The 12207-nt window shown below is 35.3% G+C and overlaps 1 protein-coding gene and 1 pseudogene across 1 annotated transcript in view; one reads left to right on the top strand and one right to left on the bottom strand.

Annotated features, from left to right (window-relative positions):
• ASCC3 (activating signal cointegrator 1 complex subunit 3) overlaps positions 1–12207 on the bottom strand; it is a 367201-nt gene that overhangs the window by 16187 nt on the left and 338807 nt on the right. The gene's annotated exons all lie outside the window — the stretch shown is intronic.
• On the top strand, positions 7160–7940 carry LOC105522055 (annotated as a pseudogene).

Below are 12207 nucleotides of genomic sequence, written 5' to 3'. Positions count from 1 at the left end.
TTAGCATTTAAATTCAACCACATTTTTATATTTGTGTAAGTATTTCTGCAAAGAATACATTTATCCAAACCTATAGACACTTTTCTTCTTATCTTCCACAGTTGCAGATTATACTTTAAAAAGTTAACATTTTAAGCTTGACAACATATCTTCTATATTTCATATCAAGTGAATCCCATGAATATATTGTAAAAAGCTCCAGTGAATTACATAAAGTCGGACAGTGTAGAGAGTATGCAATACGGTGTGATGAAAATATTTGTATAGTATTACACAGATTATACAACACTTTCACTAATGGCTCTCATTTAATACTCAACAATACTAACTATGAGGCAGGCATTAATACTACCCCCCTTCACAGAAAGGGAAACTTAAGCTTAAAGAAGTTTAGTGACTATGTAATCATGCTGGTAAACAAGTGATGAAGTTAAGGCTTGATTTTGGTTTTCCAGTTTCATACATGTGCTCATTACACTGTATTCTATTAAGTGTGCTGATTTCTGCATATTCTGTTTTGCTTCAAAAAGAATCTGAGGTGGCTGACATCTGACCTCATTTCCCACATAGCAGAAAAATGCGAACTCCAGACAAAATTATTAAGTATTAATTGATTATTGTCTCCATGGGTAAATTTTATCAACATATTTTTTGAAACTCTAAAATTTTAAAATTAATTTTAATCTACCATTTGGTTATAACTACATCTTAACATTTGATCTTCAGGCACTTATCTTTTGAAACACAACTGAATTCTGGATTTAAATAATCCAAAAAGTAAAATTGGAACATTGAGCACTGTGATAAAATTAAGTCAGTTTCATTGCAAGGAAATAGCATCACTGACCTAGGCTACTAAAAGAAAATCTACATCATTAAATGTACATAAAGAGGTACGTTAAAAAGTGGATAATAGAATCTAACTCTAAGGCTCATTATTTAAAAATTTCCCCTAAAATCTAAACTTCAGTTTAAGAAATCTGTCAATTTAATCCTTAGTGTCCTCAAGTCTCTGTGGCTGTAGGGTGTATGCATGGAGGTGGACGGATTGCTCCAGCTTCTCTCCCCTTCTTAGTATTCTTTAGACTTACACTCTGTCTTCTCCCTTTATCCTTCCTCCTCTTCAAGAAACCTTTCCTCCTTTTCCTCATATCTCTTGTCATCGTCTTAATGTATCTAGTGTTAGTAGAGGGATTACAATAAATGTATGAAAATAAGATCACTGCCAGGAAGAGTGGCTCATGCCTGTAATCCCAGCACTTTGGGAGGCCAAGGCAAGACAATCACTTAAACCCAGGAGTTCAAGACCAGCTTGGGAAACAGTGAGATCCTATTAAAAAAAAAATTGCTGGGTGTGGTGGTATGTGCCTGAGGTCCTAGTTACTTGGAGTCTGAGGTGGAAGGATCGCTTGAGCCCAGAAGGTTGAGGCTATTTATTATACACCAGCTTGGGTGATAGAGTGAGACCTGGTTTCAAAAAAAAAAGAGAAAATAAGATTATGACAAAGGTTGAAGTGATACATGTCTGTTCAAATTAAATGACATGGGGATGATATATTGTCATCAGAGTTTAAAAGAAAGAGATTTATTTATGCCAAAATGAGAAAAATTACATTAATTTATAAAAACAAATTTGTTATGTATAAAGTATCACTAGAATGCAAAACACTATGGAAAGATCATCAAAAACAGGAAAGTCTGAGAAACTGTCAGAGCCAAGAGGAGCCTGAGAAATGACTACTGAATTTAAAGGGATATCCACAATGAGATTCTAGAATAGAACTAAGGGCATTAGGGAACATCACACATTGTATACCTGTATCAAAATATTATATGTACCCTCAAAATAGGTACAAGTATTATATATCAAAAAAAAATTTTTTAAAGAAAAAGGATATTAGGTAAAAATTAAAGAATTCTGAATAAGCATAGACTTTAGTTAATAATTATTTGCCAAAATTGTCTTATCAATTGTTACAAATGTACCTTACCAATATATTTAAGATGTCAATACTAGAGGAAAAATAGGTTCTATTTTGTATGGGAACTCTGTATTATCTTTGCAACTTTTCTGGAAATATAAAACTATTCTCAAACAAAAAGTTTATTTTAAAAAATTGTGGAAATTGATCCTAGGCAGCTTGTTAAAACATTAGTTGTTAGACATCTGCTGGAAAATGCACTATTTAGTTCAAGAGCTCCCAGAAGCTTTACAATGATGGGAAAACCCGAAAAAGCTTTCTTGACAGAAAAGTACACTCCTTTAAAGGTTCAGGTCAGTTGCAAGTAATGATACAATATTTTGTCAATAATTAAAATGCTATAAGTACATTTATAAGAATCTTTTTCAATAGCAACAGTTGTTCATAGTAACTTTCTCCTGAACTTTTACCCCCAGAAGGTTAGCATTCAGGAAGCTCAGCTGCTGTCTAACAAACTTAATTAATCAAAAAGTCATTTCCGAGCTGTAACTATGAGTAAAAGCGCTTCAAGTGTGCTAGCAAGCCTACAAGTTAATCAAAATGCTAATGCAGTACAAATTAAAGTTGTGATTAACATTTCACAGTAGCTGCTTAAGTGAATTGATCACACAAATGGGTTAAGCATTACTCATTTCCTACAGCCCCAACCGGGAAAAGGGTTGTTATGTGGGTGTGAGGAGAGGAGCAGGGGGTAGAAGGATCCTTCATAACAGCATCATATCATCAATAAACCACCACCAAATTGTTATACAAAAGCTTACAGGTAAAGTCACCCGGGGGAAAACAGCCTTCCAAATTATATTATAGTCCTTGAAGGGAGATTGGCTATAAATCCACAAGAGTAAGTAAAGGTGTTTAACACCTCAAAATCCACACATTTGTGTTAGTTTTGGGAAAGCTAAATGCATCAGCTCTGTATCACTTCTCTAGTGGAGAACGGTGCTTTAGGTGTTTTAGGTGGTGTTTTGGGTGTTCTACTGTGGAGATAAAATATAGCTTTGATTATCTAGGACTTGGATTCTGCACCATTGTGTGGTCCTCTGCATTTGGAAGAATAACCATTCAGGACTAAGTTCATTTAGAACTATTTGTTTTTAAATAGTCATCCATTAATACAGCTTCATCAGGTTCTTATGGCAGAATATGAACTCCTGGCAGTCTGGCCAGGGATGCAGCCTGAATTAGACTTCACCCTCATCTCTATGAAATTGATAAAGTCACACTAATATTTACAATAAATAAACTACATTTGTTTGTAGATAATTCAGATTTGGCAGAAAATCTTAAAAACATCGTAAGACCCTACAAACAAAAAATCTTTCTCCAATTTTTCCTGTAAAAGAACTAAAAAGAAAAAAGTGAAATATTGATTTGCCTATGATATAGAGATCTACATACCCCAAGCATTGTACTCGTCACCTTAACAGTGTCATTATAGTTGATAAGTTTCCAGCATACTTTAGATGATACAAAAGACCCCAAATGTATGCTTATCGTATTAATGCTCATAGTTCCTTGAAACATATCCACAAATTATTTACTTATAATCTACCCATCTTTCTTTTTTTTTTTTTGAGACAGAGTCTCTCGCTCTGTCACCCAGGCTGGAGTGCAGTGGCGTGATCTCGGCTCACTGCAAGCTCCGCCTCCCGGGTTCACACCATTTTCCTGCCTCAGTCTCCCAAGTAGCTGGGACTACAGGCACCCGCCACCACGCCCAGCTAATTTTTTGTATTTTTAGTACAGACAGGGTTTCACCGTGTTAGCCAGGATGGTCTCGATCTCCTGACCTCGTGATCCGCCCGCCTCGGCCTCCCAAAGTGCTGGGATTACAAGCGTGAGCCACCGCACCCGGCCTAATCTACCCATCTTTTTCTCAAAATGATTAGAAGCTTCCTGAAGCTTCTTGTGCAGTACTGTCTATTTAAAGAGAATGTTTTCTTGGTCTAATTATAAGCATTTAAAAATCTGAAAAGATTCTACAAAAATACACGAAAGACTTTATATACCATTTGCTATATCAAAACATTTCGTACAAGTATTGCATTAAGGGTTTGACCAAGTACTTCTATCGTTAACTCAGCAATACCCGGACTATTTTCATTGCTAAATGTATTTAAACTCTGCAATTCTAAAACTCATTTGTTTAAATGACACTGACATTCTTTAATACATCACCAACACACTGAGTCCGTGCTTAGCGCATCTACATGTAAACACTCTGCTCCATGGCAATTCTACTTCCTGGCATCATAAAATATTCCTATGTTTTTTCACCTACTACAAATGAGAATCATTTGTTAATGAAAATATAGAACCAGCTTACAGTCATAATATCTTTCACTTAAAATAATTTTTAATGAAAAATACCCACATCGCTATATCTTCTTTTTCTTCCCTTATTCTTTCCTATTCTCAGACTCTACTGTGTGTATCCATAAATATACACACACATCTTTTTTTTTTGATGGCATCTCACTCTGTCACCCATGCTGGAGTGCAGCAGCATGAATCATGGCTCACCACAGCCTCAAACTCCTGGGCTCCAATGATCCTCCTGCCTTAGCCTCCCAAGTAGCTGGGACTACAGGTGAGTGCCACTATGCCCAACTGATTTTTTTTATTTTTTGTAGATATGGGGTCTTACTTTGTTGTTGCCCAGGCTGTTCTCAAATTCCTGGCCTCAAGTGATCCTCCTGCCTCAGTCTCCCCCTGTTGGGATCACTGGCGTGAGCTACTGCACTTGGCTCATACATATCTTAAGGTTATCTGTCAATATACTTTAAAAAAATAGATTGAAGATAAAATGCACTTTCAGAATACCTGTGAATTATAGGAAAAATATAATACTAGCTATGTGAAATGTAATGTGCTTTTAGCTTATCAGAAGTTGTTACAGAGATTAAGAGGTCAAATTACTGTTTTGAAGTTTAGGCTAAACAACAATCCCACCAATAAACTATTAAAGATTTGTTTTTGCAAATATAGGAAGGGTGTCTAAATGAAGAAAGGCATCTCCATACAATTCATATACTTCTTCCTGTTATTTATGCAGTTGATTACAGTTATTTTTTTTTGGCTAGCACATATGACAATTGATAAAGCCTACTAGAACATTGTGACATTAATTGGAGTCTACATAGTATCTCACATGCAAAAGAGAAGAAAGACTGGAAACTCGGTAGATCAAAAAGACTTGTCTGCTCATTCCTATGGAGTAGTCATTCTTTTATTCCTTTTCTTTCTTAATAAACTTGCTTTCACTAAAAGAAAAAAAAATACTTGGGTGTTAAGGAAAATAATATAAAATGAAAGCTCCTGTATTAAAGTTAGAGCCAAGACTATATAAAACAATGGAAACGTATCCACTGGAACGTAGCTCCTTAAAGGTCTTCCTTTCAGGCACACTGAATCACCCAGAATACTTTCAAAGCTGCTGTGCTGGCTACTTCCACTAGGGCAATGGAATATGAATTCAATCTATACTAACATTTACCTTGGAAGACAGATCTTTACATTCTTCCTCAATAGTAAAGAGGAGATATCTGCTATCTTTTGCGGGAATTGGTAGTTCCTTATCTTGAGGCAAGGTACCTCTAAGATTGCCTATTACTTCTAAAAGTTTGAAGTTTTCAAAAAGAACCAGTAGATGGACAAAGCTTGCTATTCAAGTGGTCCCATCAGTGGTGGTGGTGTTGGTGGTTAGACAGTGAAAGAAGCCAAAAAGCTAACCTAAGGAGGTAAACCTTAAAATGAGAGAGGAACATAAAATGTGTGTGTGTGTGTGTATGTGTATGTATATGTGTTTATTGTAGTACACCTATGCAGAAACTATTCTAGTGTGCATTTACCTTTTATTATAGGGTTATCTTATAATTATGATGTTATTCTTCCTTCTCCCTATGGATCAACAATCTGATCTTTCTCTCATTATTTTCAATTATTGTAGCTTTATGGGAGAATGTGAGGAAACAAATGGTTAATCCATTAGTTTATATAGCATAATATAAAAACTTGAGAAGATGCACAAGCAGTTGATACAAAAAAGGCAAACACTCTACCAACTGGGCACTGTAGAGCGATACAATAAAGCAGTTACAAATATTCAATCATGGCCGGGCACGGTGGCTCAAGCCTATAATCCCAGCACTTTGGGAGGCCAAGACGGGCGGATCACGAGGTCAGGAGATCGAGACCATCCTGGCTAACACGGCGAAACCCCGTCTCTACTAAAAAAAATACAAAAAAAACTAGCCGGGCAAGGTGGCAGGCGCCTGTAGTCGCAGGAGAATGGCGTGAACCCGGGAGGCGGAGCTTGCAGTGAGCTGAGATCCGGCCACTGCACTCCAGTCTGGGCGACAGAGCAAGACTCCGTCTCAAAAGAAAACAAAAACAAAAAAACAAATATTCAATCATATTAACAAGTCCCTCTTAGAAACTGGTTAAAGTAATTATAGGCAGACTGTTGAAAAGGGAACCGGAGTAATTAAAAGGAGGTGATTTAAGCATACATTGAAAAACAGGGATTAAAAATATTATTCAAGGTCTAATGGGAATTCTTGGTTATTCTCACTAGATCATGTGTACAATTTTAAAATCCATCAATATAGGACAAAGGGAACACAGTGAAATACATTTTTATGGTATATCTGACCTGTGCTATAGGCTGTTTTTGCCTTCTGATGTGATTTTGGGAAAGTTACTTAGTCTTCATCTGTAAAATGAGAGTAATTATTGTACTGCTTCACTAGACTATTGCAGAAAATGGGTCAATTACATGCAAAGCAAGTACAACAAACAGGGCCTGATACAAAGAAAGCCCTCAATAAATGTTTGTCATTACCACCACTGTCATGACGTTTGCCTTATGGCCCATCATTAAATAGTTATTATTTTTTTCTTTTTTGGTAGGAGGTACAGGGATGGTATACAGTTCTCCAGATATTCTGGTATAATCTGGTATTTAACATACATTAATTCCAATTTAAATTTGCAAGCATAGGTTTCTAGAAATCTTTCTAATCAGTGTACACTGTCACAGTTCTCTATGTGCATGTGTATGTGAGATGTGTTTTCCTTTCACGAATTAACATCATTTTTCTTGTAGTCTTTAAGGATACTGCTGCTCATTTGCTGCGGAGCCAGAGGAGGAGGGGAGAGGCTTGGAAGACACCAACATGAACAAGTTGAAATCATCACAGAAGGATAAAGTTAGTCAGTTTATGATCTTCACACAATCTAGTGAAAAGAACCTCAGTAAGTTGTCTATCTCAAAATGACTGGAAGTTTGATGTTGTAACAGGTAATTTTTTCCAAAATCCTGAACTTTATATACAAGAGAGTGTAAAAGGATCACTGGACAGGAAGAAGTTAGAACAACTGTACAACAGATACAACGATCCTCAACATGAGAATAAAATTGGAATAGATGGTATATAGCACTTCTGTGATGGCCTGGCACTCAATCCAGCCAGCATTAGTGTGTTGATTATTGCATGGAAGTTCAGAGCAGCAACACAGTGTGAGTTCTCCAAACAGGAGTTCATGGATGGCATGGCAGAATTAGGATGTGACAGCATAGAAAAACTAAAGGCCCAGATACCCAAGACGGAACAAGAATTGAAAGAACTAGGACGATTGAAGGACTTTTACCAGGTTACTTTTAATTTTGCAAAGAATCCAGGACAAAAAGGAGTAGATCTAGAAATGGCCATTGTCTACTGGAACTTAGTGCTTAATAGAAGATTTAAATTCTTAGACTTAAGGAATAAATTTTTGTTGGAACATCATAAACGATCAATACCAAAAGACACTTGGAATCTTCTTTTAGACTTCACTACAGTGATTGCAGATCACGTGTCTAATTATGATAAAGAAAGAGCATGGCCTGTTCTTATTGATGACTTTGTGGAATTTGCACACCCTCAAATTGCTGGGACAAAAAGTACAACAGTGTAGCACTAAAGGAACCTTCTAGAATGTACATAGTCTGTACAATAAATACAACAGAATATTGCAGAGTCAATTTCTGCTGGCTGGACTAAACTAAAGATCAATTCTCACAATTCAGACTGAGGGTTGGGACAAAACTTTAAGGATACATCTTGGACCATATCGTATTTCATTCTTCTCATGGTGGTTTGGGCTTGTCTTCTAGTCTGGGACGCTCTGAACACTTATAATTCCAACATTGTGGATTTCATCTTATATCTGTGGACCATCCTACTTTATTCTCGCATAAGTCCTAGAAGCTTTATGGTGATTATTTTGAGGTTTCCATTCTCACATAAAGCACAATGCTGTCTTCATTAGAAAACAGGTGGCATAAGAATTAAACATATGAACATCACAAAACAATTTATAAGAACTGCTTAAATATATGCTTTGGGCTAGTTGCAAAGACTATGCTAATTGCACTTCCAATAAGGGCGATATATTTAAGTATACTGGATTTAGAATGGTATTTTGGTTTGGGGGGAATTTTTTTTTTCCTGGCAAATCATGTAAGTTGTTGATGTGACTAGAGTATCTGATGAAAAAACAACGTCAGAATAACCAACATGAAAATTTTTTAGGATAACTTGGTGCCTACCTGAAAAATGTATTGTATTTCAGACTCTTGATTTCAAAAGGTTCACAGAACTAGTCTGAGCTTACCTTACCCATGTTTATATATAGTTGTCCTACGGGGAGCTTTTATTTAGAAAATGTCTGCATAATGTAAGATTCTACTCCTTTCCACATTATGCACTACATAATTGGACTTCTTATGCTTTTGAAATGCTTATCTGCCTGTCACGTAAGTTAAACTATTTAATTTGTTTTGAATGTTTTGGATTGCTACACAACACAATATTCTAAATTTAGGCATGAGGGTTTATTTTTTGTTTTGTTTTTACTTTTTCTTTGTCATTGCACTATGGAACACAAATGAAATTCTCTTAATTTATAAGAAGACAGTAGGAGTTAAATTTTGAAAATGGTTGTAATGAACCATGAAGTTCAATCTTTATAATATAAGTACTGCTCTTTCAGACAAATAGTCCATTTTTGATGACTTCTTATTTTGTTGAAATTGCTTTAACTGCTAATCACTGTGGTTGCCAAATATTTACTTCAGGAGCAAAGATTTTCAAATAAGCATACACAATGCAAAATACCAATCTGGCTTCTAGTCTGTTTACTGTTTTTGTTTCATTCAGATTAGCTCAGTTTTCTCATGAAAGCAGAATGCTATCTTGTGTGTGTGTGTATATATATATATGTATGTATATTTTATTACAAGACCCATGAGCTGCTTTTATGCTGAAAATGATCATTTCTCTTTTCACTTACTGACACTCAAAGAAGGGTTCTTTGCTTTCTAAACATTTCCGTAAGGCAGGCTAGAAATGTAATACTTCAAATGTTAGATGATTATAGTCTTTTGATAAGAATAGATTCTGCTTGGTATATGCAGGCACTCTCTAAGGTCTAGGGTTGATATTAACAAAGGAATGTACTTTAGAATAGCAGTACGTTTTATGCAAATATGGAAATTATTTTAAGAAACAATGACATATTAAAACTGCTTTTCATTTACATGATTTTGAAATAGACTAGAAAGCTTTTCCTATAGACATATTAATATTTCAATCATAACTTTAATTCAAGAATATAGTTTTACCAAAAGAAAAATTTGAAAATTTATATTCAGGCTACTGGAATTGGTTATTAAAAGCAAAAGGAAAAAGAAGAATCTTGCTGCTTTCAGTATTACCTCATTTCATTTTTATAAATATAAAGAGGAATTTTAATTATAAAAAATTTTTAAAAGATATATGTGTCTATATACATATATGTACTGTTTTGTTTCCTGTCTTGAAGATTTTAAGTTATGGATATTGTTTTCAGACTGATTAATTCACATATGCTGTGTTTTGAAATAAGATCCCATTAGCTGTTTTTTGTTTATTTTTTTTTTCAATATAAAGTGTTTTCTTTAAAAATCTGATATTGGTTCATGGCCTAGTGCCTTGGATTTCACATATTTTTCTTTTTAAATGCAAAACCTTTTCAACAGAATAGTGTTTGTCATCAAGTTAGTACTAAACATTTATAATTACTGTATAATTATAAACAAAATTACATAAAAGCTTTGAATATAGTTACGGAGCTTTACAGTTAAGGTTGTTCACTATGATGGCATCTTAGAATTAAACAAAACTTTTACTAGGGCTGAAAAAAAAGAATATTGCTGCTAAAGTCCTTTAAAATAAATCTTAAAATACCTACAAGTGTTTTGATCTAAAATAAATCTTAAAATGTACACAAGTGTTTTGATCTGTTAAAATGTAGGCTGCAGGCTTGATAACATGAGCTGAAGGGCAAATCTAGCCTCTATGACTTCTGAAAAAATACTTTCCCAAATTAACTCAGTAAACTGACAGCACAATTAAACTTGGCACAGCCCTCTGCTTCTCAGATCACTGAGTTCAGGCTCCATAAGCCATGGTTTCTCTTTTGGCATAACACATATGAAAGTTCAATTACTGGGAAGTTTTGAAGTACATACCACATATAGGAAGTAGTGAGAGTGACCGAGATAAAAACACATATTCTTATACTATTTGGCTTAGTATTGTATTTAGATGTTTTTCATTTAAATGAAGATTATTTTTTAATTTGCAGACTGGTGGTGCTTCTTAGAAAGGATCAGAGATATCAGAGCAAGAATAAAAGTCCTGGAATCTCCATTTGGTTTCAGCACAAATTGCCTCAACAAATCACCTTTAGCAGAGCTATTTAACTTCTCTGAAAACCAACTGCTTTGTTCTTTGATAAAAAAACAGTGTCAGGGCTAGGTGTGGTAGCTCACGCCTGTAATCCCAGGAGTTTGAGACAAGACTGGGCAACATGGCAAAACTCTATCTCTACAAAAAACACAAAAAAATTAGCCAGGCGTGGTGGCTTGCACCTGTAGTCCCAGCTACTCAGGAGGCGGAGGTGGGAGAATCCATTGAGCCCAGAAGTCAAGGGTGCAGTGAGCCAAGATGGTGTCACTGCACTCCAGCCTGGGAGACAGAGCAAGATCCTGTTGCCCAGGCAAAAACCAAAAATCAAAAATCAAAACCAATCAACCAAACAAAAACACACAAAAGAAGGCAGAGAGGTACTCAAAACACTAGACATTTATCATTAGTTCTGGTTTTGTCACCAAATTTGAAAATTTAGGCAACTCACTTAAAGTTTTGATACTTTTTACTTTTAATTTTTTCATTAAGAGCTAACATGAAGCTTTTCTTTGGTATATCCAGCACAGAAAGGCTGTCATATCACTTACTACATTTTACAAATACATTTTATAGTTAATATGATCAAGAAGAGGATTTCAAAGGTAAAGGGCAAGGACAGTCAATTCCATAATTATGCAACTTACAAATTAGAATATTCTAAACAGATTTTACAAATTGAGATATGTACAGTAATTTTAACATTTATTTTTGTTAAAGGGGATAGCAAAGGAAATGCTAGTAACAGTAAAATACTAAAAGTAAAAGACATTTTTGTCAAATATCTCAAACCAAAAAATGACACAAACGCCCTTGATACATAATTTGAAATGGGATAGGAGAAGCAAAGGCAGGCTGTATTGTAGACTCTGACTTCAAGCCAGGAGGAATAATTCTACTACAACTACGTTTTTCTTTCGTGAAAGACTACTAGAACATGAGTAGTCAAGACTACAGAGTTTTCATAACCTGGATGATGGTGCAAATAAAAGGTATGCTTCTATGAAATAAAGGGAATAGTTAAGTTACTATGATAAAGCAATGAAATAAAAGAACTACTAAGAATGAAGATATTAAGACCTATTTCTGAGTCCTGAAATTTTTGTTTACTTTATAAACATTAACTAAAGCACTACTCTTCTAAGGTGTTAGCTTTACTCAGACACCAAAGGTTAAGTGACTTGCCTATGGCCTTATACTAAAATGGCAACAGAGGAGAATTTACAGTCAGAACTGGTGGCAGATTCCCATCCACAGTTCACAAGATCATGCTGATGTCCCATGAGAGCAGTAGTATAATTTTCAATCAGCCAGCAGAGCTGCAAACTGCTTGAACCAGTACTTTCTTTTTTTTTTTTTTTTTTTTTTTTTTGAGACGGAGTCTCGCTCTGTCGCCCAGGCTGGAGTGCAGTGGCGGCATCTCAGCTCACTGCAAGCTCCACCTCCCGGGTTCA

This window comes from Colobus angolensis, unplaced genomic scaffold, assembly GCF_000951035.1.
Source record: "Colobus angolensis palliatus isolate OR3802 unplaced genomic scaffold, Cang.pa_1.0 Scaffold418, whole genome shotgun sequence".
NCBI classification, from domain to species: domain Eukaryota; kingdom Metazoa; phylum Chordata; class Mammalia; order Primates; family Cercopithecidae; genus Colobus; species Colobus angolensis.
Note: the sequence above shows the minus strand (reverse complement) of the source record. Positions and strands in the feature narration are given on the sequence as shown.